Source organism: Lissotriton helveticus, chromosome 7, assembly GCF_964261635.1.
Source record: "Lissotriton helveticus chromosome 7, aLisHel1.1, whole genome shotgun sequence".
NCBI classification, from domain to species: Eukaryota; Metazoa; Chordata; class Amphibia; order Caudata; family Salamandridae; genus Lissotriton; species Lissotriton helveticus.
Window position 1 is genome coordinate 1278041442 of NC_136068.1, and position 27444 is coordinate 1278068885.

A 27444-nucleotide genomic window follows, 5' to 3' on the forward strand; every position below is an offset into this window, starting at 1 on the left:
GCTATAATAAATGTTTGCACTAAGTACAGTATGCATATTACTCATTTTATATTTTGGAAAATCTTGAACCTAAATCTTTTGTGCACTTTGTGGCACTTTAGCTTATACTGTGTGTAATGCAAGTTTAAATAATGACGCACAAATTCACAGTGCTTTCTGTCACAAGCTGGAACCTCATAACACTAAAAACATACAAAATGCTATTTCCCCACTGCACTGCACCAACCAGAGTTCAATTATGTGGCTCTCTGGTTACTCACAGAGTAGTCGGCAGTGACAGCATTAACCAATAGGGGCTTCACAACGTAAAATAGTGCATCTCTCACTGATTAGTTTAACTTGCATTTATTTTTCATTTAAGGTGAGTTTTATATGTCGTTACTTAAAAATTAAAAACCAACAAAATAGTTATAGAATATTTTGTTCTTTTTAGCAACCCTTTGATCCTGCTCACTGACTTTGCCCCCATTGGGCTCATGATCACAGTTCCTATACTTTTTTCCATGCACTTCGATCACTGGTCTAATCTCTGACCCGGCCCCAATGACCAAAGACCCCACCCAATTGTACTTGTGAGCAAAGACTCTGTAGAATATTGATGTTCTACGCACTGGGACCTTTGTGATTCTGAGCGGAACCTGAACAGGAACTACGTGTTATGCAGGGAGGTTTTAGGGTCTGGCTATGGGAAGTATGATATAATGTGTAGTGTGCGAGTGAATGCTGGAGATTAAAGTAATGCTTAACCGCAGCTCCTGTGAGGCGTAATCTTTTTGCATGTTCCAGTCTAGTGACGAGTAGGGGATATGTGCCAGAGAAAAACAAAACCGCTCTCCCTGAGAGTTTGCAATAGTGTGGCAAACTGCTTGTGCGTGCTACGTGTGCCCAGAATCAATGCAACAAAGTTGTCGACCAGTACTACTGGAGTAAAAGACCTGCTTTAGCCCATACACAGCAGAAGAAGAAATTGAAGTCCCTGCAGATGAGTAAATTCAAACGCCTGTCAAAACCGCTGGTGAGCGGGTCGACAGATACTACACTGTGCTCGCCTGAATGTCATGCGCCAACACAATGGTGGCAGAAAGGAGCAAGAAATGCAATGTAGCTCTGTTCCTGAACCGACGACCGCCTTTTGCCAAGAAGCAGAACATTGTTGCCAGGTGGGTTAAATGGATGGAAACATTTGATGACTTCATAGATGCACTAGAAGAAGATGACAAGAAGATCATCAAATATTTTAAAAACCTTGCAAGTGATGAAGTGAAAGAAGTGTTAAAAAGGTTTCACAGATTGATGCAACATTGTACCAAAGTAAAAGAAGGACTTAAAGCCAAGTTCAATCCAATTCCGAATATCAATTATGAAAAGTACATCTTCAACCAGGCATGACAACAGGTTGGTGAAACAAAGGATAATTTTGATGAAAGACTTGATGTACTTATTTAATATTACAAGTTCTGTGACTTCACCGTTGAAGAAGCCATGCGGCACAGAATCATCGATGGCTGCCTTTCAGATTCTGTTAGAAGGTGCATGTTGAGAGAACACACACAACCTAAAGAAAATGCTGATGGCTGCGAGAGAAGAAGAACGAGCACACCAACAAGCTGCTGACATGGAAGCAGGTGCAGCACACAATAAATCAGCATTGACCGTGAAAAGCAAGCAGAAGCATAAACACAATGCATGTAAGTTAACGTCTTTGAAGAAATTAAAGCTATGCTTCTGTTGTGGGTTTTCTTTTCCCCGTGAAGGTAAATATCCAGGACAAGTCTACAAAGGATGTGGAAAAGAGAACCATTTCAGAAATCCGTGCCGGGCCAAGGAAAAATCAGGTGTGTCATGATGGAAAGAAAAGATTGGCGTGAGAACATTCCAGAACCCTTGCACCACGCATACCAAACCAAAAAGCATCTGTTATGACTAGTAGAAACCAAGCAAAATCAATTGTTGTCAAGTTTGTCATAAAAAGGTGCTTCACCGTTACTATTGAGTGTCAGCGAAGATTGGTGTGCGCTGATGAGATCTACTAAAGGGCAGTGTGCAGACGTGGGGTTGGCTGGCTGTAAATAAGATCATAGTTCAAAGAAAACTCACCAAACAAAAGTGACAAAGTTCATTTGGACACTGTTCCAAAAGCACACTAAAAGTGAACGGTCACCCAATAACCTTCATCATAGACAGTGGGGAGTCGATTAATATCATGCCGGTGGAAATGTTTAACAGCCTATCACCTGTACCCCACCTCACTCAGTCAGGCACAAAGTTATATACCTGGGCTGCCTCTAAACCAATACAGAGCCAAGGGTTGTTCACAGAGACATGGAGACACAAAAAAGACATCAGTGCAGGCCACAATTCATGTTCTGCAAAGGGCCTCATCTAATGCATGCTTGCTCAGTTTTGCCACCGCTGCCGACATGGGGTCAATATCCCTCAACTACCACATCTCTGCTCAGTCTGAAATCATGAGCAGATTCCCGTTGCGATTCCGTGGCCTGCGAAAACTCAAGAAAATGAAAGTGCAGCTTCAGATCAATGAAGACATTTGCCCTGTTGCTCAGCAGCACCGAAGAGTTGCTTTTCATCTAGAAGAAGCTGTAGAGGAAAAAGTTGGAAACACTTTTAAAACATGACATCATTGAACGCTCACCAGGCTCCACGCCACGAGTTTTGCCCATAGTAGTTTGGGCGGGAGGGAGAGACACCCTGAACCACACACAGCAGACATGTTCATGCAACAGAATTAAGCCATAGTCTTCTCCCGTCTTGACCTGAAAAAAGGATACAATCAACTTGAGCTGGAAGAGAACTGCAGGTAGATTACTACTTTTTCCAATTGATGTATGTTTCACTCACATGTCCTCAACAGTTAGGGGGATATTTTACAATGGTTGTTTTTCTCTGCAAAAATTGAATAAAGAGATTTTTTTTCTTTTTTTTTAAACTACGACTTTTTCGACTCATGTTGGTTCGTTCAGATATGCTTCGGCCCAAAGTTATATCCCGAAATAAGAGTTAATATAAACCTGGTGGGGCTGAGGACGATGCTTGCTCAAACAACAGCCACTCGAATACTCAGACATATTGTGGCCTATACAGTTGAAGCCGGTTTAAAACAAAGTGCCTCCTCTCAGCCAGATAAGGAGAGTCTAGCTGTGGTGTGGGCCTGCAGACATTTTCAGGCATTCATTAATGAGAATGGTTCACCATCATCATGAATTACCAGGCGTTGCTCACCACCTTTGGAAACTCGAAGGCTAAGATGCCTATGCGATAGTACACAAACCTAGGAAAGATCAAAACACAGCAGATTACTTTTCATGAGTGCCGATACATCTTCACAGTTCAACATCAAGGATGACTGAGGAATATCTCAATAATATTGTGAGGTTCAGCACGCCAGCTACTCTGTCTGTGGAACAGATCATTGCTGCCACCAACACAAAGACATGCCCACCATCAAAGAACTCATTACAATGCAATCAAGGAGAAAAAGTATCCGGCCCCTTGCCGAGGACGTTGAATTCCAAAAGTTCTAACATTTACAGGAAGAGTTAGCAGTTATCCAAGATGGCGTAACCTTATGAGGCTCAAGAATCATCAAACCCGAGAGCCTAAGGCAGCGGTCATCAAGCTGGCCCATGAAGGACATTGTAGTATTGTAGCCACCAAAAGAGCCTTAAGAGATGGAGTTTGGTTCCATTGACTAGATGAGCAGGTCGAGAAAGAGCTGAAAGCGTGCCACATTTGCAATTGTTTGTCCTCCAAGGTGACACGGCACCCAATGACTATGTCTGACCTTCCAGCCTATGCCTGTGAGTGTTCTGATTTGGTTTGATCCTATAAGAATCTTTTTTACATCACAGAATTACAAAAATGTGCCTTCATAACTAGTGAAATACATCTAAAATGTTTGTGAACAGTTCACTTATTAGCTATTTCAGTGTCAAAGCCTGAAATATTACAGCCTCTCATTTGACATGATTTGCACAGAGTGATTGTCACAAAGTTCACTTTACAAAATCCTATAACTTCAGTCACTGAAAGAAAAGTAAATGTAAGAAGACAAACTGACTTCTGTCTCTGAAAGCTGAGCAAATGTGACAAGATAGCAAGATTTAAAGGCATCTTTATTGCTCATTCATTCTTTGTAAGCAAGCAGAACACCTGTTGTCAGCTCGCTAGAACGGGCGAGTAAGCTCTAAAAACAGCTTGTCCTGATTAAATCGGTTTCAAAATTGCAAATAGATTTTTCGAGCCTTGCATCTTTGCAACCTGAGGTATCCCGGAGATCCTGAATCTGATAATGGTCAGGCCTTTAATAGCAAAGAGTTCAAAGAATTTCTTGTCCGACTCAATGTCGGACACCAAAAGAGTACACCCCTCTGGCCCCAAGCCAATGGTGTAGTTCAGTGGTTCCCAACCTTTTTTCACCTGTGGCTCCCTTGACCTAATCGGTAGTTGGCCGTGGCTCCCCACCATTTTTTTTACCGGTGGGTGGGTGGTATGTACCTCCTGTTATCTTCCTTAAAGTAATTGGGACGCATTCTTTCACTCATCCAACCATCCGTTCACTCATCCAGCCATCCGTTCTCTCATCCATCCACCCTTTCACTTCACTCATCTATCCATCCTTTTGTCCATCTACCCCCTTTCACTAACTCATCAATCCTTACATCCACCCTTTCACTCATCCATCCATTCACCATTTCACTTTTCAATTCATCCATCCACCCATTCACTTGCCCATCATCTACCTTTTCATTCATCCATCCATCCATCCTTTCACACGCCCATCCACACTTTTACCCATCCATCTACCTTTCCACCCATACATCCATCTATTTACCTTTTCTCTCATCCATACTTCCACTCATTCACTCATCCATCCATTCTTTCATTATCTATCCATTCACCCTTTCATTCATGCATTCATCCTTTCAGTAATCCATCCAGCCATTATGACATTCCTTCACTTATTTACTCACCCACCTTTCCACATTAAGAGCTGAGCCTTTGTCTGCAGAGTTGCAGGCAGAAGAGGCCCATCAAGAACGAACTACAGCAAGGGATGGGGTGCGGTGGGGGAGAGTTCACTATGCCCCTGCACATAGGCAGACTGAAAACGTAGAAGTCATGCATGATGCACAGTGCCAGGATGTGAGGTTACTGTAACATGGTGTTGTTTCCAGGGCTTTAAGCGGTGTAAAAAAACTGGAGGGTCTCTTCAAAGGGGTGTTGGATGTAATTAAGAGCGCAGTTTAAAACACCTAGGCTAAAAATCTGCGCTTAACATAGTGTTCCGCGAGACTGGTATTATGTTGCTTATGTCATTGCATCCAGATATATAATACAGCAAGTATCATTGCACCAACAACAAGCCAGGACTATTGGCTTTGTCATTGGTTGCTAGTTCCTTAAAATAAAAAAGCAGCAACCATGGCTTTGTTGAATATAATATTGAAAATACTTCAGTTCAAAAATGATGAGACAGTGAAAGAACCATAACCTATTCTTTTAAATTTATTTCACAGGTTTCTTTAAATGAAGTGTTCTCGAACATTGCAGCATGGGCCGTTTTACTTTTTATCTAACAGAAGGCCCTTCTGTACACTGAGGCAGGAGGCCACCACCACATGCTTGAACACCCCTGACTGCCCCATTGTCATTCAGTAAGTGGCAATCAGCCCCATACAGATTTTCAATGGGCAGGAGGGGCTGCTCTTGTGCTCCTGGAGGAGTGTGAGGCGGCTCCAGCAGCGGGGGTGAGGCCTCTCACAGGGGAGCAGCGCTGCTCCCTGTGATGGCCAAAATGACAGATTAAAGGCGTAGGGACGGTCCGTGGAATTTACGGACGGTTGGTCACCCTACAGTGCACGGCGCCCCTGGCACCTCATTACGGCGCACTGGGGCGCCGCGGCGCACAGTTTGGGAACCACAGGTGTAGTTGAACGATTCATGGGCACCTTCAAGAGGGTCATTCAATGAGCGTCCATGGAGAGAGAATCAAACTGAATCAAGCTGTGAGAGGCTGGCTTATTATATGGTGCTCACTTATGTAAGTGTAGCACCATGCACTAATACAGCAACCCTAATGGTAATTTTAGTGGTCTTAGACAACCTTAGAAACCTCTCTAAGGGATAGCTGTGGAGAGCAGCCGTCAGGCTTAGTCAAGAAGGAGTGTAAAGCAGCTTGTTTTTCCAGTACTTAATCCTATTGTATAGCTTAGGTGAAAAAGCACCACACAGTGTAGCTGTAAAAAAATGTATTTATTATTAACACTAACGAACACAATGTGTTATTGCCTACCCAGAGATACAACACAATACACACGATACTTTGTCAACCAACACAATTCATAAATAGCACAGAATACATAGTGGTCCCCAGGAGGAGACCAAACCATATACTAAAATAGTGGAATGCGAACCACAACCTAAGTTGAGAATGGACCCAGACGACAAAGAAGAATGGGAGACCCAAGGAACCACCCAAGGTGAGTATCTAGGAACCCCACGGAGGTTGTGTGCAGAGTGGGAACACTACTGCATGCTCAATGTTATTCAATAGGTAAGACACAGTTGCAATTTTAAAGAAGAAGGACCCTTACCAGCGACCCCCGAAGAAAACCTATGGAAGATTGGAGTCACCCCATCCGTGGATAACCCAGGAACTAGAATACCTATACCAGGGAAGCCGGGCGCATAGGTGTGAAGTGACGTCAGAAACCGCCATAGACCAATGGAGGACTTCGGAAAAAAGATGCCGCTGGAGAAGAAGGTGAAAGTATCCGATGGAACCCAAAGGTGGATTCAGGATGAGAGGTACCTGCAAGCAGAGGGGACAGAGTATATGCCACTCAGGAGTGCCCACGAGGCACAGAAGACAAATGCCCACCGATGTCGGAAATGCAAGAGAGTTGACGGTGCCCTTGAAGTTGCAGCTGTATGGACCAGGTCACGAAGAGGAGAACCAGGAGCCGTGCATGAGGTGTCCCAAGTCGGATGTCAAGAGCCAAGGGGTCAGTGTCCGGCAGGGGCACCAACATGCCTTGGCAATGGCAAACAATGAAGGTAAAGGTGCTGTGCCAGGACTAGCAAGGACCAAGTGACTCACCACGAGCAAGCAGGGTAGCCCACTGGAGCCAAAGAAGACCCTTGGGACCCACGGGCCGAAGGCACAGGAGTCGCAAGACGAACTCGAGCAGCTCACCAAAGGATGAAGGCCCACCGGGGCAAAGGATGCGATGCAGGTGAAGATCTTGGCTGCAGAAGATGCTTTAGGTTGGTACTTCTTGGAGCCCGAAGATCTCTGAAGGAGAGAGTCAACAAGCCTTGTCAACGGCAAGTTGATGAGGTGCACAGGGGTTTGGTTCCAGCAGTTCCGACGAGGGAAACTGGCCTCAAACTCGGTGAGAAGACAGTGCAGGCCTCGAGGGAGTTACAGAACCACTACCAGTGTAGCTGAGCCTTTCGGAGTCCGTGGGAGCCCAGGATTAGCAGACCGGTCAGCTGCATTGCGGTGCCTGCAGATGCAGGGGAGTGACTCCTTCACTCCAAGGGAGATTCCTTTGCGTGTCTTGGATGTCCCCAGGCCCTGTGAAGAACCTGTATGGAACACAGGCACAGACTTTGAAGCAGACTTGCAGGATGACGAGACCAGAAGCAGCATGAATCTTTCCAGTTGTAGTCTAGGTTCTCAACGCGAGGTCCAGAGCACCCAGATGGTTAAAGTTGAAGTGGTATGTGATCTGAATCTTGTTCCACGATGAATCTAGGGACCCACCCACAAGGTAAGCCCTTAAGTACCCTAAGGAAAGGGTTTGAACGATTCGGGGGTCTCTCCCAGAGGAGGGGCTGGACAGTGGGAAGATTACTCCCATATCCTTTGTCCAGTTTTTCGCCAGAGAGGGAGCCGATGGCTTCCTGAAATGGAGTATGCATGGAGGACACCAAATGTGCCCTTCAAGCAGTCTGAGTGGAGCTGGCAAGAACCCCCACCCTGTCCCAGTACACCAAGTCCTGTCTGGAAGGTGGTCACACCTCCCTGTGACAGGATACCCATTTCCTACCCTGCTCTGCTCGAGCTTGACTCAGAAGCAGGGGAGCAGAATCGTGCTTCAGGTTGCCAGCAGTTATAGTTTTCTGACCAGGTCTCGAAGACTTGTACCGGAAGCACCGAGTACTTCCTTGTGGAGCGCTACAGAGCATGGAATCATATGATTGCAACATGTTTGATACCAAACACAACAGGGTTTGTTACAGCCAGTTTGGAAACATTGATCGCGTAATGACACATGGCCACTATGTATCTTAATGGCTGATGCACTTACAACCCGGGAGAATGGACTATGAAGGTTGTAGGGGTGTCCTGGTCATGCAGGGGCACCCTCACACTTCGAACCGAGCACCCTAACCTTTAGGATTGAAAAGCCTGCCTTAGAGGTGGCTTATAGATTTTAAGTGCAGTAACCCAGATATAAGGAATCTTATATCTGTTGTAAGTGGTGTTAGCACCAGCTTACACAGGCTACAAGGGCAAGCCTCTATTCACAATTTGAGTGGTATCTCACGGGTGGCATAATACGTGCTTCAGCCTATGGGAGACCTCTGGTGTACCTATGCCCTGGGTACCTTAGTGCCATACACTAGGGACTTATCAGGGTACACCAGTAGGCAATCTGGAGTGTACCTAAGTACTCACCATGTTCAATTCAGGGTAGAAGCAGAGAGACTGGGGTTCTGATTAACAGGATCCCAGTCAGACTAGTCAGTAAAACATAATGATACCAGCAAAATGTGTTGGTGACCATGAAAGCAGATCCTACTTTCCTATACATGCCATGTGCCAAGCCCTGTGGGCCTATCAATCAACTCCTCCCTCCACAACTAGTGAGAGTCCAGCCATCTTGCCCTGGATCGATCAGTGAATACTGACAAAGTTCGAGACACTGACGCAACTCCAAAAAGACAAATTAAAATGCATGCAGATCCTGCGCCACCACACCCAGGGGACAAGACAGCCTTTGACAAAGTAGACTGGGTAATGGTCAAACAGACGAAAGCGGAAAACAAACACACCTTTTGCCGCTGACCCTCTGCAGGCTGTAGTGTGCAAGGGACACATGGGGCCAGCACATTGTCCTGAAAATGTCATCACTCAGGACACATCACACTTTAAATACCTACCTTGACACTTGTGGACTTCTGAAGCCACAATTGAGGCAACCCTGCCGGCAGGTCCAGCTCAAGAGCATCAGCCTGTGACACCGTTGCCCGATCAGGGTGGATCTCGATCAAATCGGATCACTAAAACCAGCAGACAAGTTAAAGTGCCTCGACAAATAATTGACATGTGCTTTTTAATGTCTGTCATTTTTTATTTAACAAAGGGGGAGATGTATCATATTGAAGTTATACGCACCAGGCCATTATGGTACTGGGGCGGACCCTGAACCGGTACTAAGAAATATATTGCGAGGAATTAGGGTGTGATTATGGGAAGTATGATGTAACGCACAGTGTGCCAGTGAATGCTGGAAAACGGAGTAATGATTTAACCGCAGGCGTAGGAAAGACTCTACAGTCTCTTTTTAAAATAAATCTAAAGAACTTTAATTGCTGTTCTGCGCTTGCAACGTGACTTTCGGACCAACCCTACCTATATAATGGAGAGCTCTTCAACTCCGACTTCCCGCTCCGTGAATGCCCCCAATATGTCATTCTACACCCTTACTTATCACCAACTCCCTTCGTTCGCCCTTCAACTAACTTCCACCCACGACCCGACCCCACTGACTCCCGCCTCCGCACCTGTTGACAAAGGCTGTCCCCAGCCCGAGTAGAACAGCCCCAAACAGTAGGGGTTTCCCCAGCCGCTTCCCGCGGGACATCCGAGGCAGCGTCATCCCGAGACGTGGAGATGGTGATGCTGTTTATTCAGACACTGCCCCTTGGTTCGGCCCCCCACTCCTCAGGGGGAGGGGGACAGTGGCTGGACCGGGGGTCTCAGTGGAGGCCACCCCCGGGAGGCAGAGCCCGAGCACCAATGATTGGCGGGAGATAAGGGGAGCAAAGGCAGGGAAAGAGAAAGAGCGGGCCCACCAAGCATTGGGGCTGGGCCAGCTCAGCCATAAATTTAAGGTAGGAATGTGGTAGGGATGATAAGGGCTATTTAAGGGTGGGCACCGTGCGCAAGGCCCTCTTTATCCGGGGAATTTTGGTAGGAGAAGAGGTGCAGCGTCGACAAAGTGCGAGGTGAGGTGGGGAAAGGGGGGGGAGGGATGGATCTAAGGTGGGCTGCAGTGTAGTGGGTGCTAATGTGTTCCTACTGTCATTATGAAAATACGTGTATAGTCTTGTAAGGCATTAGTATTACGAGGCCCGGGTCGCAGTGAGGGTTTAGCTATAACGCAATCGCGTTCGGGCATACCGGTTTGCGGCACGATCTGCGTCTAAGATTGTTCCTTCCTTATTATCTCTACAGGTTGCTGTAGACGATGCGCGAGGTATCGAGACCGGAGCTATCCTGGTAGCTACAATTTAGAATGATACCTGTTAGGTACAGGGAAGGGTGTATTGAGGAGTGAGGCATGGATAAGTGATGAGTGCTGTCAGTTCAGGTATGAAAGAATGAAAAGATGTGCACGAGTAAAGTGCATCACTTTTACGGTTTAGGAGGCGAATTCAGGCGTAATGGGTCTATCGCGCCTATAAATCATAGGTTGCCTCTGCTACTGTAATGCAGCCATAATGCAGGGTCCCTCTGCGCAGTTTTGGCTGCTTGGCCAGGCGTCCGGTTGCGAGGTTCTAAAGCGCTTCCTTCATGATCCTCGGTCAGGAGCAGGCGCCAGTTGCGGCCGTTCGTTTTGTTTTGCCTACCAGTTCCCCCCGGCTCTGCTTGGTCGGTGCGCGTCCTATGCGTCTTTCCCTCCTTAATTATTTTACTACGAATATATAACGTGGACTCCCAGCACGAAGGCAACATGAGAATGTAGAACGGTGGCCGGGGAGTCATTCTTCCTGTATATGGTATCGACAATAGGTGTATGTATCGGTGCGCGAAGATGGAGTTTGTTTTCGCGACCTAATGGTTCTTACACAAATTACAAAACGTGCCAACGCCCTAAATTATACACTATGAGTTTGCATGTGATACTTTTGAGACTTCCCTGATATTAGGAATACTACATTATTTCAATCATTAGGACATTAAATTGCCTGGCGATTGTCGAGTGTAGGGGAAGCTGCGTTGCACCGTAGCAGTGTGCAAGAGTCTGCCAGAATTATGTACAGTCGCATTCTAAGGGAAATTAGTTTGACACTCCCCAATGCTTCGTAGTATGCAGTGCTCACATATGAACAAAAGTGGGCATGTTCTGCGTGGTGAGCCGGAAAACGCCCGCTTTTCTCCTAGGAAGGTTTCGACCCCTAGGGCATTGTCCCTTATGCCCTAGCCCCCCCCCCCTAGATCGGCTGACCTTCGCGCTCATGTACCATTACATTCCATGTAGTGGGGGCTCGATGAGAGTTGCTGTGTTTCATTGATTTACACCTATTCTTTCAGATATTAAGAACTCAAGAATACCAGGTTTTGCTAGCAAAAGCTGCCCAGGGAATATCCTGTGTTGTGAGCTAACTGCCCACCTTATACTGCTGCTCCCGGCACGAGACCCAAAGGTGCCCGAGTTCGCACTACCAGTAGAGTCCAATTCATACCCTAACAGGCAACGATAGTTCTCGCAGAGGTCTAAATCGGATATCCCGCCCCAATTACTGATACAAGGGAACTTTTATTGGATATGTGGCCTGTTCTACATTAAGATCTTACTGTAGTACACCTACCCTGTGCAGTACTTGGATCCAACCAGTGAGTTACTCAGAATTGCATTGCTTGCTTGTATTGGTGTGTGTCTACCAAAACTTTGATATTCGGGGTGTTCATCATTGTCCAATACAGTCATTGTTTCGCATATCTAAAACATTTTTCTTAGGTTAGCTAACCTGAAGCTATGTCTCCTGTAGACCATAACAGTTGGTCATACTTAGTTTTATACATAGCAGTGTATAGTCGTTAGGTCTCTCCGAGGCAGCACTTGCGCTGTCTCATCGAGGCATGATGCAGGCACGATATGGGCATGTTGCCCCGCCCGCTTTCTGCCCACTATAGCTTATAACTCTACTCTAGTGTAGCCCTGGTACTCCCTGTTCAAGCTACAGATCGGCATTGCAGGGAGCTATCCACAATGGTGTGGGTGGGAGTATGTCATCAGCATAGCATGTGATAGTATCTGCTCCTATAATATTATAGCTGGATGCTGGACAAGAAGTTGAGAATAACACCCTACTCCTGTCTTTATATGAAGATTCCACCTCATTGAGACAGGCATAATAGGAGCGTAGCTGCAGCGGGTGCAGTGGCACCTAAGACACTTCAACCCTCCTTATTGCTTTAGTTGTCAGGGGTGCAATTTCATCATCTATCTCCTTCCCAGGGCCCATATTCTTCCTTTTAACAGTGCCTATGACACACTAACTACTCTATTAGGCATGCACTCCGCACCCTATCCTTGCGATTCCTGCTTAGAGTATACAAGGCAAAACGCAGCTATAGATAATGCTGCACTCCGGGCCATGTTACGGACAGTAACCTGACGTCCTGGCAACGCACGACTTCTTAAATGTAATAGTTCAGCCTTGTATCTGACACGCAGGTTATCTCCAGGGGAAATCCAGTATCGTTTTATGCTAATTATTTATTTCGAAGCACTTACGTTATAACGTGGTTCCGTTTACCACTAAGAGGTATCATCATACTAAATAGGCACTACGTCCGATCTCTTTCCAGTACAACAGAGAATTCTGAATGGATCCGCATTAAAGTCCCCCCCCCCCTATGGTATTTCATTCAAATTAAACCTTTGCCCAACAATATCGTCCCTGTTAGACACGCTCTAATGCCAGACGATTTAGCGGTGCCTATTCTTAGGCTACTTCTTTGCTATACAGCCACCCTGTTGGGGGTTCAATAGGTATAGCACGCAATTTCGTACTGGAGACCCAGGCACAAGAACAAACGTTAAGTAGGCTATGTTTGCACTGGTGCAAAGGCTAAGATAAACACGTGTGTAATAGCAAACAGTGCGTTAAGAGAGAAGTGGCGTGGCAGGCAACAAAGAGCACCAAACACAGGTACATAGAGAGCACCGCCTGAGCCTGGACTGCCAATAATACCTATAGCAGTGGGTCCCCAGCAAACCCTCTATATAGAATTGCTCAGGAATAGAAGTAACAGCTGTATGTAGACAGGGATGTCTGCTGGTGGTCAAGCCCCCCCCCCTTTTTGTTTTCACTAGTCGGGTGGTGGCTTGCACGATGGGCTCCTATCGGGAATTGGACTCACTGTTTCTCGCTAGGTTAGCGTGGCTGTGCTCCCCTGGCTTGCGTTCTTACAGTCTTGTGTTGAACATGATTTTCCGCTGGTTTCCTTGTGCTCTTCCCTAGGTGAGAAGATGGCCTGTGGTTTGTTAGCGCCAATTTTGGGGAGCACCTTGGTTCAGCTTTTAAATCCCTCCTGGCGGGGGTCGTAATGCAACTTTATATACAAGCTATTCTTGAGGTAGCAGGGTGGAGCTGCCGCCAGGTCTAGGGGACATGTGATACCAGCTGTTTACCTTGGCTATCCTGTATATAAAATGTAAGTCCACCTCGCAAGTTATACTAATTTATGCGTGCGCACTGTAATATCCCTCGGTACTTTGCTTGAGTATAGTGGCACAAACATTCTCCAAGCACAGTTACTGTTGACTTTGGAGAACTGCGCTTCGGCAGAAGTTATACGTTACGGGGGACCCCTCGAACCTGGGATAGTCGACATTATGGCTGTAGAGGGTTTGTCACGGGGGTTTATGCTCTATAGTGTCAGAGGGGCTTTTGGTGAGCAGGCATGTCATGATGCAGGTCGGGATCTTAAGTGTGCACTTGGTTCCAGTTCCTGCAACCCTTGGGTGGTGGTCGTAAGTCTCCCTTACAGACAAGCTATCTTAGTGGTAGCATGGCCTAAGCTGTTCCAGACTAAAACCCTGAGGGCAGGTGGTGCCTGCTGTTAATACCTCTTATCTGTATTGGCACAGGCATGGGCATTGTCCTAGTTATATAGTATAGCCTTCTATGCCTCTGTGCTCTTTGTCTTAGCAGCACAAGCGTTATCATAAGCACAATGTCCTATGTTATGCGGAGAGCGGCGTGACAGCAGGTTGCAACTTAGCTGGGTGTAGCCTGCTGGCTCTTGTCGTGAAGGGTGTTTGAGTTTCACGGCTTGTGCTGGAACGTCTATTATTGATACGAAGCGCCTTCAGCAGTAGGGGCCACTCCTCTTCACTTTGTCACCTCCTGGTAGTTTGACTACACGACCCGGGGTTGGTTACAATAATGTTGTAAACGAGTAAGACCCGGGGTAGCTGCAGATTAGTGGCGGAAGGGCCTGGGCTTCTTCAGGCATGTATTTCATGTCAGGATCAGGTCTCTGGTGGGGCGCTAAGTGGTGCCAAGCAATTGTCAGGTCTAGGAGTAAAGCACAGCGCCATGTAGAAATCTTCCCATACGGAGGGGCGGGGTTTCTTCAAACTTGAAACAATTTAGGACAAAGTCTAAGGCTATTTTGAGGCGGATGGGGTTCATCTCACGCCTGTGGGCGTTGACCTATTCCTCCTCTAATTAAAAGAGGCTCTTCTGAGCAAAAGGTTGCAGGTAAAGGTAGTAGCGTTGGTGGGGGGCCCGTGCGGCGGCGGGGACCATCGCACGGGCTGTGGCGGAGTTACAGGGCAATCCGGAAACAGAGAGGTGCAACACAGTACTTCAGCGGGCACATAGGGGTGCCAGAGCCTAACCTAGAACCTCATGGGAGGCTAGGAATCCGAGACGGCACCCCAGTAGTCCTTCGGGCGGTTGCGGGCCTGTGCAACCGGGGGTTGCTTAGATACGCCCCGCAAGGGGCGTGAGTAGTGTATTACCATAATTATCAGCAGGTGGGTGGTTCGCCACTGTGCTGATTGGCTCATCAGGCGGGCAGGTGGCGAGAATGCGGCCTGCCCTTGGATTGCCCGTAAGATAACCCAACGTGATTACATAATGTTGTATGTAACAATAAACCTGCAGCAATTTTTCCCAATCTTAACACTTGTGTCTGTGTGTTATTTGCGGGATGTTTGTTATATGGGGGCGGGGGGTTCCAGTGGCCCTGAAGTGACTATGCGCCTGCCCGAGGCCACCCGGTGGCCATCAGGAGGGCGGGCCCTTAGTCACGTAGGGCTGCCCCCGCCCCCCAGCTATTGGTTGCCACCCCTCCTCAGGGCAGGCTGCCCGGTGGAGGTGGGAGGACCTGTGACGCACGTCCGGGGCTGGCAGGGGAGGGTATAACCCCCCCACTGGCCATTGTGGTGGCCTCTTTGCCGCTCCGGACGTTGCGTCGAACACGTCGGGACACTCTTTCCCTCCCTACCTCTAACCCTGAGTGTCAGCTATGGGGGGGCTCCTGAGGGAGTTTTAATGTGTTTCCTTTTCGTTGCAGGCGGAGTTACAGGGTAATCCGGAAACAGAGAGGTGCAACACAGTACTTCAGCGGGCACATAGGGGTGCCAGAGCCGAACCTAGAACCTCATGGGAGGCTAGGAATCCGAGACGGCACCCCAGTAGTCCTTCGGGCGGTTGCGGGCCTGTGCAACCGGGGGTTGCTTAGATACGCCCCGCAAGGGGCGTGAGTAGTGTATTACCATAATTATCAGCAGGTGGGTGGTTCGCCACTGTGCTGATTGGCTCATCAGGCGGGCAGGTGGCGAGAATGCGGCCTGCCCTTGGATTGCCCGTAAGATAACCCAACGTGATTACATAATGTTGTATGTAACAATAAACCTGCAGCAATTTTTCCCAATCTTAACACTTGTGTCTGTGTGTTATTTGCGGGATGTTTGTTATATGGGGGCGGGGGGTTCCAGTGGCCCTGAAGTGACTATGCGCCTGCCCGAGGCCACCCGGTGGCCATCAGGAGGGCGGGCCCTTAGTCACGTAGGGCTGCCCCCGCCCCCCAGCTATTGGTTGCCACCCCTCCTCAGGGCAGGCTGCCCGGTGGAGGTGGGAGGACCTGTGACGCACGTCCGGGGCTGGCAGGGGAGGGTATAACCCCCCCACTGGCCATTGTGGTGGCCTCTTTGCCGCTCCGGACGTTGCGTCGAACACGTCGGGACACTCTTTCCCTCCCTACCTCTAACCCTGAGTGTCAGCTATGGGGGGGCTCCTGAGGGAGTTTTAATGTGTTTCCTTTTCGTTGCAGGCGGAGTTACAGGGCAATCCGGAAACAGAGAGGTGCAACACAGTACTTCAGCGGGCACATAGGGGTGCCAGAGCCTAACCTAGAACCTCATGGGAGGCTAGGAATCCGAGACGGCACCCCAGTAGTCCTTCGGGCGGTTGCGGGCCTGTGCAACCGGGGGTTGCTTAGATACGCCCCGCAAGGGGCGTGAGTAGTGTATTACCATAATTATCAGCAGCTGGGTGGTTCGCCACTGTGCTGATTGGCTCATCAGGCGGGCAGGTGGCGAGAATGCGGCCTGCCCTTGGATTGCCCGTAAGATAACCCAACGTGATTACATAATGTTGTATGTAACAATAAACCTGCAGCAATTTTTCCCAATCTTAACACTTGTGTCTGTGTGTTATTTGCGGGATGTTTGTTATATGGGGGCGGGGGGTTCCAGTGGCCCTGAAGTGACTAAGAGCGGGTCCACCAAGCATTGGGGCTGGGCCAGCTCAGCCATAAATTTAAGGTAGGAATGTGGTAGGGATGATAAGGGCTATTTAAGGGTGGGCACCGGGCGCAAGGCCCTCTTTATCCGGGGAATTTTGGTAGGAGAAGAGGTGCAGCGTCGACAAAGTGCGAGGTGAGGTGGGGAAAGGGGGGGGAGGGATGGATCTAAGGTGGGCTGCAGTGTAGTGGGTGCAGAAGAGAATGTATGGGGCAGCAAGAGTGGGGGGACGTTGCTGGGGCTGGGTGTGCAGAGGAACAAGTAAAGGAAGGGACGCCATAACAGAGTGTGCAATATTAAGAAATGTAAGGAGGGGTGGGAGTAGCAAGTTAAAGACTCCCCGCAATATCAACAAGCAATGGACGGGGCAAGGGGACTTCTGTGGAGTGGGAGGGGGGAGGGCTCAAGGATATGCAAGGGGCGGTAGGGGACGTGAGCCAGTGGTCTTAGTCTGTGAGTCGAGGAAGACAGGATTGCTGGATAAGTGGGGAGAGGTGCACCCCCTCCCGGGCGGCGGGTAAAAGAAGGACGGAGTCGAAGGGTTGGAGGCTGGTTTGAAGGTTACGGAGATGGGGGCTGGGTAGTAGATGCCCCTTAGTGTCATGGGGCTGTGGATCGAAGAGTGGCGTAACAAGAGGGGAGGAGCTGGTTCTCGGTACTGGGGGCTCTGTTTTCGAGGGAAGGCACAGCCTCCGTGCATCAAGAGTATGAGTAGCAATAGCAGATGGAACTGTCACTGTTTTGTCCGGCAGAAAGCACTTTAGTGGCGGAACGAATGTGGAGAAATAAAACAAGTTTAAGTTAAAGTCACATACGTACCAACGCATTAAAATACAGCACCAAACGTAACTCACATACAGGTCTTTCATAAGCAATAAACTGGCCCATAGCTAACTCACTCGTTGATCTTCTCGAGGCTGACAGACTAAGTCGCAGTACATTGATTTGGCTTAATTTACAGCGCTTAGAAATTTGCGGAAGCGCTATACATTGTGGCCACCGGAAGCGCCACCTCACGCAGTTTGCAGCCCTTGTCCCTTAGCATGGACGTAGGTGGCAATCATAAAGAACTGATACACGGGTAAAACGTTTTCGCTACTAGGCCCTTAGCGCCCTCGTCTAAATAATTTAAGATTAGCGCAGGATATACGTTGTCACTAGAAATTAGTCGAACTGTGGGGAAAACACTAAAGTTCGGAGGCGTCTAAGAATGGGAGTGGCGTTTTGCAGTTGATAATTCATATCTGGAAAAGATAAGTTTAACGTGTGGGCAGGGCAGGGAGTGGCGAAATATGGCGGGGCAGTGGGGGACGCGAGGCGAATGAGGAGGGGAGAAGGAGGAATGACTCCCTCGCATCGGTCGCTAGTCCGTGGCTCTCCCCTGGGTAGTTGGTACTCCTGTTAGGTGCGGCGTCGGTTGACCACATCACTCCCGCTTTATTTAAGGCAAGGTTATATAGCGCGAACTTTACCTGAAGGTGTCAGAGCGCTTTATGAATAACTAGTTGCAAAGAAGGAGGATTTAGGATTACATGAGTTACATAAAAGATACACAGAGAAGAGATTGGTGATTATGGTTATTCCTATATACATAGGGAAGGGACATGCCCTATCACATTTCTCAGAGAGCCCCCATAATTTTGTGTTACTGCCACTAGCCAAACTTCCGCTAAAGGACAGAAGGCCAATTTGGCATGAGCAGGCCTCGACCGGGCAGAGCACAGCAGTGGGTGCGATGGATGGAGGGGTTTGGTGGATCAATGGAGGTGAAAGGGGGGCATGGGGGCCACAGGACGGACATGTGGCAGCGCCGCGAGCGGGGTGAGATGGGGGTCAAGGAGAAAAGGGGGAAGTGAGCTAAGGTATGCATCATTGGGTAATAACTACAATTACATTGAATACACCTCTAAAAGAAACGTTAAGTGGCATGAGACAAAAGTGTCAATGAAGAACGAACAGAATACAGGAGGCAGCGCACGGTACATTACGGGAGGGAAGGGGGCATGTGTGCAAGTTGCAAAGGAGTAAAAAGTACAAGTAGAGGTATAGTAATGCAATAAAGGGCAGAACTCAGACACAATAGCAAAGAATGCGCGAGACCAAGGGCCTGCCTAGGTTAGGGGCTGTGTGTGCGCCTGTCAGTGTAATGTTAGGGTAACTGGAGTGCTCCAGAAGCTGTCACTGCTGATGCACTTCCAAGGAAGGCGCTGTCGCCACGATTGGGTCTTTGAAAATGCCGCCCTGCGCTCCTCTTTAGTACAGTCGTTAAGCGAGAATAAATAAATGAGATTTCCTGATTTCTCCGTTCTACGTTACATCCCCATAGGGCTCGTCAAGGGAATGTAGTGGCAAGTTCTTCATGATATACTGTTTAAAATAAGGCATGTGCACCGTGAAAGCGCCTGTCAGCCCTGTATGTATATGAAATGTACACATCCATGTACTCGAGGGTTGTGAATTATACTTGAACGTAAACTGGAAATTGCTGCGAGAAGTACCAAGAGGCGCCAATTGCTAAGTATGCTACATTTACTTGAGGCGTTTGATGTCTAAACGGGGGATGGGGCCACTTACTTATCACCAACTCCCTTCGTTCGCCCTTCAACTAACTTCCACCCACGACCCGACCCCACTGACTCCCTCCTCCGCACCTGTTGACAAAGGCTGTCCCCAGCCCGAGCAGAACAGCCCCAAACAGTAGGGGTTTCCCCAGCCGCTTCCCGCGGGACATCCGAGGCAGCGTCATCCCGAGACGTGGAGATGGTGATGCTATTTATTCAGACACAGCCGAACCATGGCCCGGAGATAACAACCAGGATCAGCAAGGTTGGCGTCCCTGAACGCGAGTCAGACAGCAAGCCCAAGGTCCCAACGAAAGAAACCCGAAACTGAGCGCACCCACAACATGAAATGAACAGACAAAGCGAAAGTACGCTTCATTTCTGCCAGACTCATCTTCAGCGTTATGTGGGTGGGGTTTGCTTTGATCTGTTTTCCAGATCTGGTCGTGCTATGCTTTCGATTTGGGTCCACTGGGCCAGGATGTTCTCCTGCGATCCATTCCCCGGCAGTTTTCTGAGACAACGGCCCTGTCTACCACTATCAGAAGGACAAAGACAGAAGGTTCGTGTAAGTAAAGCTCAACTTTTTTTTTTAGCCTCAAGTGATTCCAGCCGCAGGACGTTTTAACTCCTTTTACGTGTGATGCAGTCTTCGTTCCTTGCATCCAAAGGGACTGTAAACACTTGTCGTATTTAACAGACACGTCTGAGGAATCCTTACTTGTCGGTGTTACTGAACGAGCACGGGGATTGATCTCACCCCATTGAAAGGACGTTCAGTGGTTATTCCTAATCATTTCTTTGTGAGAACATGCTCTTGTCTTGCCAACAAACAATGACTGCTGTTATATGACTAACCCAATGAATGGCATTGTGGAATGTAAAGATGACCAGTACGGCAGGTAAGTTGAAAAACCTTTATTGAGGTTAGGTCCTAACACCAAGGTACGTCTACTCTCAGTCACCACTCAAAGCAACTGTCATCTGTCAACCTGCCGGTGGTCAGGTAGAACCCCCTGACGTCACAATGCAATAAACATAGCGCGCGTGCATTACATTAGCTAAGAGCACAGGATTTATAAACATAACACATCTCCTTTCCCAAAACAACAAGAAGAACTGTGGGTGCAAGATAGAAGCATGGAAGTGTGTTATGTTGTGTAATACATGAGTATCGCTTCAACTATGTTCATTCTACATTCTACTCCGAGTGTTCTTACATATGTATTCCAATGTATTCAGTTACTGCTGACTGCTAACCTGTCTGGCTGTGTACCTGCTCTATTCTACATTAAACCTACTGTTGTAACTTTAATCGACCCCACTTCCTTGTTGCCGTTTCCCCCCTCCCTTTTCCACCACCTTGGTTTAACCCTAGCTGTCAGCCTGGAGGCAGCCTGGGAACGTTGTTATTATGATGCTACCCAGCTGGGTGCACCGGATGATTTATGACTAATAAAATCATCACTTCTTACTCACTGTGTAGTGTCACTTTACTACACTTTTTGGCGACGAGGGTCAAGGAGCTGAGCCAGGGTCAGCGTGGTGCATCCCCCTGGAGTGAATTTTTGCTGGGGAAGGAAAAGGAATTTTAAGACTATTCTCCTACCTGTTCTGGTGAACCTCTGCCAGGCATCTTCGCCGTGTGTCTTTTCGGTTTCTCTTCCTTTGGATGCAGCACGGATGGTGAAGCTATATTGTTATTAAGAGGCATCCAGGCACTTTCGGGAAGGTTGCTGTGAGCCGACGTAGATCAGCGATTGGCGGCGGAGCTGGCTGTTTGTCCCGATTCCTGAAGCGAAGGTTCGTCTTCATGTGAAAACGGAGTTGTGTGACGTGTGAGGTGGACCGCGGAAAGGTGACTGACTTTAGCTGAGGCGGCGGAGCTGGCTGAAAGTCCCGACTCCTGAAGCGAAGGTTCGTCTTCAAGTGAAAACGGAGTCGGGTGACGCGTGAGGAGAATCGCGGAAAAGTGACTGACTTCGGCTGTGGCTGTCGGTGCTGATTATAATTAAGCGGGCATCGACTTTTCATCGTGTTATGGCCGCGCAGGTTAACTTTTTCAAGTAAGATTCAGTGCCTTGCGTTGGAGAAGTTGTGACATCGCCTTGGTGCCGAGTCTCCGTTGAGGAAAAGAGCCGCGATGTGGTGAAGGGCGGCGATTTGGTGAAGGGCGGTGATTATATGAGGTGCCTTCCTTCCCCAGTCCCTGTGTGATTTACCAGAAGGTGCGGAACGTTTTCCCATCATTTCTGTCCGTCCACGTCAGTTCTGTGAGGGAAATCGGCGCTGTGGGGGCATTGTACAGAGTCAGCGTTCTTCCTGCATGGTGAGGCTGGGGGAAAGCGACGGCGCCCACCACAGGAAGTTCCCGCCCATTTCCACGAACTGAGTAAAATCGAGGAAACTGAAAGGGGACTTGGGGGATTTATTAAGCTAGGAGCCAGGGATAATATCAAGGTGTAGTGCTGTGTTATTGGGAGTCCTGGGGAGCTTTACACTCGCTATTATTTTTCTTCAAGTGTTATGCCTATGCAAAAGTGTTCCCATTGATTCTACTCTGTGTGACATTTGTTTATGCTTCTTCAACTTTGAGTTTGGTTAATTGGGGTGAAAGCAAGTAATTCTAGCCCCCTACTGTATGGCCATGGCAGGTGCAGGTATGAGCCAGCCCCCACCTTTCCTAAATGAGCTAGGAGAGCCAGAAATACCTTGGAAGAGATGGGTTGGAATTTTCAAGTCTTATCTCATAGCGATAGGGGGGGCTAATTATAACAATGTAAGGAAACAACACATATTGTTACATAATTTGGGCATACATGGAAGAAAGGTGTTTGAAGACATAACTGGAAGACTAGTAGATGATGAGCAAGAAGAGGTAGAAGGTGTGAATGTTTATGATTATACCTTGATAAAATTGGAAGAACATTTTAAAATGAAGCTCAACGTGGTGCTGGAGAGGCATAAGTTCTATAAAAGGGTCCAGAAGAAAGAGGAGAAAGTCACAAATTACGTAGCGGTTCTTAAGGGTTTAGCTGCTACATGTGATTTTGGGGCATTAACGGACTCTATGATAAGGGACCAGATTGTGAGGTGTACGAATGATTCAAGGATTCAGGAAGAGCTCCTAACGAGAAATCCTGACCTGGAAGAGGCTTTGAGTATAGCTAAAGGGTTAGAGCATACAGCCATGTGCATGAAGGAGATGAGAATACATGATGAAGCATTAAGGGAGAAGAATGAGAGTAAAGGGGCACAAGAGGGGGAGACCATTTGCAAGGTAGGGGAGAAAACTAAGGCTGGTCAGCGCAATAACCCCCAGGGTTGGTTATGTTACAAATGTGGTAGCCCCAATCACCTGGCAAACAGCTGGAAGTGTCCTGCCAGGGATACTCTGTGTAGGAAATGCAACAAAAGAGGGCATTTTTCCAAGGTGTGTAAAAATGTAAACCAGAAAATACATATGGTGGAAAATGTTGAAATTGAAGATGCAAAGGAGAAGACGTTTATTTTCCAGGTGGGGGATGAGGAGGAAAGTGAATGTAATGAACATCCTAAATGTGAAATTACCTTGGATGGGAAAAAAATTGAAGTTTTTGCTGATTCATGTTCCCGTTACACTCTCATAGACAAGAAGGAGTTTGAGGAAAAGTTTGCGGGTCAGGGGATAGTTTTGGAGAGAGCAGACATAAACCCAGTAGGTTATTACAAGGAGCGCATACCGCTAGAGGGAATGGCAAAAATGAGAATAACTTTTAAAGATAGGCACACAGTAGGGACAGTGTATGTTGCCAGGAGGGGTTCGAATCTGTTGGGTTGGAAACACCAGAAGGATCTTGGTATCAAATTGGATCCCAACAACAAGGAACAGGTACTCTTAGTAGAACCCTCCAGGGTTGCGGAAGAGGTTATCCAGGAGTTTGAGGAAGTATTTAGTGAAAAGCTGGGTGTGCTAAAGAACTATATGCACAGGATTACACTGAAGGAGGGGGCAAGGCCTGTGGTACACAAAACACGTTCCATACCTCTACGCATGAAAGAACCTTTGAAAGCCGAGTTGGACAAACTGGTTAGCCAAGGAGTGATCAAAGAGATAGAGACATCTTCATGGTTGGCCCCAGTCGTGATCACGACCAAGGACGGAGGAAAGAACATTAGGTTGTGTGTGGACCTGAGAGACTTGAACGCAAACATTCTTGTAGACCGATACCCCCTCCCGAGAATTGGAGAGATGTTAACCACCATACAGGGGGCGAGGTATTTTAGTGTGCTGGATTTGTCCTCAGCCTATTATCAGATAGAGCTACATCAGATTCACAGTCCATGACAGCGTTCACTACTCCGTTCGGCAATTTCAAGTTTTTAAGGATGCCTTTTGGTTTGGCGTCGGCGGCAGCTGCTTTTCAAAGGGTTATGCAGCACATACTAAGGGATTGCAGCAAGACCATGTGCTTCCAAGATGACATTCTCACCTATGGCTCAAGTGAGGAGGAACACGGTGAAAACTTGAAAGGAGTTTTAAGGAAGCTAAGAGATGTAGGATTTACTACTAGGCTGAGCAAATGCAAGTTAGGAGTGAGCTCCGTGGACTACTTGGGGCATACAATCTCCGAAGAAGGAATTAAACCAAAAAGTGATTTGGTCAATGCAGTCAGAGATGCACCTACGCCTTCCAACAAAGAGGAATTGTTGTCATTTCTTGGTCTGGCAGAATACATGGCTAAGTTCATTAAAGACTTCGCTATCAGAACACATGCCATGAGAGAATTGGTGAAGAAAGACAGCAAGTTTGAGTGGTGTGAAAGGCAGGAAGAGGCGTTTAGAGACATAAAGAATGCTATAATTCAGGCCCCTTTCATTGGCAAATTTGATCAAGGAAAAGAAATAGTAATAACCACCGATGCAAGCAACAAGGGAATAGGAGCAACATTATCACAGAAGGTGGAAAAACAACTCAAGGTGATTGCTTTTGCGTCAAGGACACTTACTTCCCCAGAAGCAAATTATTCTACAGTGGAGAAGGAGGCTCTGGCAGTATTCTGGGCCATCAAACACTTCAAGTTCTATGTGTGGGGGGTACCATTTGAGGTACACACGGACCACAAGCCATTGGTCCCACTATTCAGCAAGAAGAATATGGAGGACATGACCCCACGCATAGCCAAGTGTGTCTTGGGCCTACAGGGGTATAATTTTCGAGCAGTTTACATTCCTGGACAACTTAACAGAGTGGCGGACTTCCTCTCTAGAGCTCCGGTCTCCGATGAAACAGCTGAGGAAGAAGTGCAAGATGACATCTTGGAGATAAAAGTAACTGCTGTGATGAAGGAAGAGTGGGAAGAGCACTTAAGAAAAGATGAGACTTTGAAGAAGGTTAAGGAGTACATTGTCAAGGGATGGCCAAAAAAGTGCAAGGAGCTGGAAAGAGAAATCCAACCGTTTTGGAATGTAAGAGAGGATCTCTCTATTGACGCGAACTTTGTCATGAAGTCAGGGAAACTAGTGCCTCCTGAGGGAGTGAGGCAGCAAGTCATCAACTTAGCCCATGAAGGCCACCTGGGCAGAAGTTTGTGCAAGAATAGATTAAGAGCAGACTATTGGTTCCCAGAGAGGGACCGTGAAATGGAGGAAAAAGTTTGTGACTGTTATGCTTGCAGCATCAGCGACAAGTCAAAAATCACCAAGCACGCACCATTAATACCAGTTAAAGTACCTGAGGCTCCGTGGAGTAAACTGGGATTTGATATCACAGGACCGATTCATGGAAGAGGTTCACAGGAGATGTATCTTTTGGTGCTGATAGACTACTTTACCAACTGGATCTCCCATAAATTCGTGGTTAACATCAACACCAAAGCTTTGATAGGTTTCTTGAAAGAGGTGTTCACGAGAGAGGGGTTTCCCGCTACTATAATAACAGACAACGGAGTCCAGCTGGTTTCAGAAGAAATGACTGAATTCTTAAAAGATTGTTCCATTTCCCACGTCCGCACGCCGTTGTACTGTCCCAAGGCCAATGGCAAAGTGGAAAGGGCAAATCGTTTACTTAAGCAGAGCATCAAGTTGGCAGGAAGATCAGGAAAAAATATGGAAGACGCTATTGTGGAAACCTTGTGGGCTTACCATACCACCCCTAATTCTACAACAGGGCATTCACCTTTCGAACTTATGAGAGGGAGGAAAGCTGGATCTAAGCTGTCCCCACAATGGATGGAGAGAGGAAGTCGTCTAGAAATAGACTCTGGAGAGGTGAAGAAGAGAATTGAAGACAAGCAAGACAAATATAAAGAGTGGTATGACAAGAAGTGGGGAGTTAGAGAAAAGAAACTCAGTTGTGGACAGATGGTGTACATCAGGAAGCCTGACAGAATGGGGAAAAGTGAAGACAGGTTCTACCCTCCAGGGAGGATAAGAGAAGTCAAGAGCAATGTGGTAGTTATGCAGGACGGGAGAGTGTGGAGCCAGGATAGGGTGGTTCCTGCCACAACAGAGGGAAACAGGTTAAGAGAAGATAGGGCTGGTTCTAGCGACAGAGCAAGGGATCTAGGGCACCGCAGGGAGAGTCAAAGAAAAAAGAGCATCCCAGCCTGGCACCGTCAGTATAGCATGAGGTGATTCCTTCCAGCCATTAAAGATTTTCCTGGGGCCCTGCCCTAGGTATTGTATTTGCTGCATAGGCATGTTTTGGGGACACATGTTATTACTTCCTGCCTTACCATTTTCGTCCTTCCCCTTTCCTTCCCTTTTGTTCCCTTAGGGAAAAAGATGTGTTGTAACTTTAATCGACCCCACTTCCTTGTTGCCGTTTCCCCCCTCCCTTTTCCACCACCTTGGTTTAACCCTAGCTGTCAGCCTGGAGGCAGCCTGGGAACGTTGTTATTATGATGCTACCCAGCTGGGTGCACCGGATGATTTATGACTAATAAAATCATCACTTCTTACTCACTGTGTAGTGTCACTTTACTACACCTACTTTCAACTTAATTGATGTGTGATATATCTACACAACAACTGGCGACGATCGGGATATCTTTTTTCTACTTTTGAGAAACTTGTAAACCGCTTCAATTGGATTTTGACTTTCTACAGGATAAGACTTGAAGCAGAGACGACGTCAGTGTGTTTTGACAACGCGCTGAGGACTTTATCTTATACGCGCGACATACTCTGGTGAGCGACGCCTTGTTTCAAAACGAATACCTAAATTGTGATAATTTTGGATATATTTCCTATGCTGAGACATTTGCGCTTGAGCGCTCACCGTTACAGGGTTTGAAGCGGAGATCGAATGCGCGTGTCCTCAAGCTTGAAGATTCTTCCAAGAAGTCTCGCTGCTAGCCATTGACGTCAGACGTTCACGGCGAACGTGACGCATCACGCGATGCGTAGCGGGCATTTTAAATTGGGCAGGCCTACTCGTAGTGATTAAAAAAAAAACGGAAGACGTTTTCTTTTATTTTTTACCGATTTTGACACCCACAAGTCGGATTTTTATAGCGGTTACAAGTAATCTTTCTTGAACACTTGGAACTATGCTACTGGTTTAATTCATTAGACACTTTGAAGAATTTCAACATATTAGAGGAATTGGTGGTGAAGAATGGACAGTGTATATAAAAAAAAAAGAAAAAAGAGACTTGCTATAGTCTTTTTACTACTCACTGAACAATTCCACCATAAACAGCTTTTTTTTGTACAGTGCTAACTCACTTCAACAAGCATCATTATTTTTTAAATTATCCTTTTACCTCAACATGAGTCAACAAACATTTTCATTAAGTAACCCTCAAGAATTCTGGTGTAAAGGTTCTGAACCAAATTTGAAATGGTTAGAGTGGAAAGACTATTTTTTAAATTATATCGAGACTGTAGATTCTGATGGTAAAATGTCTGCTGATCAAAAGAAACGTATTCTTTTACACTCTTTGGGTCCGCAAGGTCTTAAATGTTATAACCAAATGAACAAGCCTATTGTAGGGGGAGGTGATAGTAATGTTTTCACCGTAGCTCTATCCAATTTAGACAAGTATTTCTCCCCGAAGGTATGTATGGGCATTACGCGATACACATTTTTCCAAAGA

At 47.3% G+C, this 27444-nt stretch overlaps 1 protein-coding gene and 1 long non-coding RNA gene across 4 annotated transcripts in view; one reads left to right on the plus strand and one right to left on the minus strand.

Moving 5' to 3' along the window:
- Positions 1-19654, minus strand: part of LOC144770187 (uncharacterized) — a 43202-nt gene extending 23548 nt beyond the window's left edge. The window contains exon 1 of one of the 2 annotated variants that reach the window (XR_013598821.1): positions 19454-19654. This is a non-coding gene — a long non-coding RNA (uncharacterized LOC144770187). Of the gene's footprint in view, positions 1-9816; positions 9955-19453 lie in introns of those variants that run through there. The other variant, XR_013598820.1, reaches the window with a different exon arrangement.
- Positions 19655-19796: 142 nt separating this feature from the next.
- The window catches only part of ARMC7 (armadillo repeat containing 7), a 159189-nt gene continuing 151541 nt past the window's right edge, over positions 19797-27444 (plus strand). The window contains exon 1 of one of the 2 annotated variants that reach the window (XM_078654493.1): positions 19797-19931. The gene's annotated coding sequence lies outside the window, so the exon portion shown is untranslated. The remainder of the gene's footprint in view (positions 19932-27444) is intronic. The other variant, XM_078654494.1, reaches the window with a different exon arrangement.